Here is a 2386-nt window from a genome sequence, read left to right on the forward strand (position 1 = left end):
TCTGCATCAAATAAAACGTCAAATATTTACGTAATCCACAAACCCGGCATCAGTTCTGAGTGCGACAAAACCCCGCTCACGAAGTGAGTGGCAGTGATTATTGAGTAGGAGATGCTGCAGCGCAAGTCAGAGGACAAGGCAGGAGTACAGGAAAAGCGAGAAAACAGAGAAAACCGTGTATCAGCGATGGAGGAGAGTGACTCGGAGGGCACAAAGCCGAGTTCACAAGGAGGTTAATACAGGATAGCCTTCCTAAAGGGTCAGGAAGGTGGATGAGGCAAGACTTTTCACGCAAGTGCTGATGATGCAATTCGATGAAGATGGAGAGCGTTTAAGTCCCAATTGTGTACGATTTTGTAAGGAATTGTATTGCGGAGGACGTGCTGAAGATGTTCGTCTTTGGAGTGTCTTAAGCCAGGGGTCAAAAGAGGTCTCTCCAAATTCAGCGAAGGTTGGGAGAGGACTGGAGTTCAAAGGCCCTCTAAAGCGAACCATATCAGTTTCCTGCCACGTTTACCATAAACATAAAGGAAGAGAAAACAGAATTATACCGATAAACCAATACCGACTTCAGTTTTCCAACCAAGCACTGTCATTGATAAAATAAATCGATTCCCTTGTAACACGGAATTCAGACCAGCGAGGCAACCCTTACAGAGCTCAATCATGCGGGCGCTGGGAGACGTTGGCATCACACACATGTATATATGTATATATATATGTATACACGCACACGCGCACACACACACACACACACACACACACACACACACACACACACACACACACATATATATATATACATATATATATATATATATATATATATATATATATATATATATATAATATATATATATATATATAATATAATATATATATATATATATATATATATATATATATATATATATAATATTATATATATATATATATATATATATATATATATATATATATATATATATACATATACACACACACACACACACACACACACACACACACACATACACACACACACACATATATATATACATGTAATGTTACTGAAATATGTATGGCAATGTTAATCTATTTGTTTATTGTTATATTCTACACAATTTGTATAATCTTATGTATTGTCACATGCATATATTCCCACACACACATACATATAACTATGTTCATTGTATTAAAGTAAAGTAAAATCAATAATTAGTTAAAGGGCTAAAGCAAAGCATTGACTAGTGGAACTAGGCAATTGCTTTACCTGTTTATTCGTCTCTTGTTGCCACACAAGACATTCCAGTGTTGTGTTGTCTATCCCCTTCCACAAGAAATATGTATTGTTGTACCTTTTATCACCACCGACTCTCACATGGTAAGCACATGATCTATACCCATCCATAGACCACAGTAGGAGAGGACCGGCAGACTTCCTGCGAGGAGCCAAGGAGCAACACCTCGCTCCTCGGCGCAGCCGTACTCCGTCATTACTATACAGTTAAGGAGTCAAGACATCTTGGTCGTCTACCTTACACTCTAAGCCCGCCATCTACCATACTCTTGTAGGGTCCATCATCCGGGCACTACAAGAGCTTAGCGGTGATACTGAACTCATGCAGCACCTCCGAAGTTCCTGCTCCGCATCAACAGCACACCCCGCTAGTACGCAATATTTCGTCATAGTGTGAGTCAGTCCTCCTGCCGAGATGTCCCCAAGGCCGGATAACCGACGCTGTCCGCCTACCTGCTGAACTCCGACACAGCAAGTCACGCCACTCTCAGCATCTACTGCTGACCCCTCAACACCTGTTATCTGTTGTCGGCAACGCTGTGCAAATTTTTGAAGGACCCCAGCTGGACCACGTGACACCAAGGACGCGGATCCAAAATATCCCTACCAAAGCCGAGTTCCTCGCCATGCGGATTCATCCACGCAGTCGCGGCCAAGCAGGAACATCATCCTGCTGACCTGTCGCGCCACGACCTTGCTCACCACGCGCTCCAAATCTCCCCGTCAGCCGCACAGGGGCGGCCCGCTCTCTGCCTCGTCAACTGTGCATATCCCCAGCCTCTCCTCGCCTGGCCTCGCACCCAGTACCCGAGTGTGATGGTTTGTCAAAAAAAAAAAAAGTAATCAAATGCCTATAGCTTTTCCTTTCATAATTTTCATTTTGTGTTCATTTTGTGTTCTCGATTTACTTAATTGTGCAGTTGTTTTTTTCTGCCAGCAGTTGTCAGTTATAGGTATTTATTTGCAGTTTATGGGTTGCCTAACTAGATTCTCCCTCATACGTATCCTTTATTACCGCTGTCTGAGGATGCTCTTCCCTCAGCGCCGCTCGCTCGCTCGCACTCTGTGACGCCGCCTGAAAATGGATTTCCGTCAGCGCCGCCCGTT

The sequence above is a fragment of the Penaeus monodon genome, chromosome 10 (assembly GCF_015228065.2).
Source record: "Penaeus monodon isolate SGIC_2016 chromosome 10, NSTDA_Pmon_1, whole genome shotgun sequence".
Lineage (NCBI taxonomy): Eukaryota > Metazoa > Arthropoda > Malacostraca > Decapoda > Penaeidae > Penaeus > Penaeus monodon.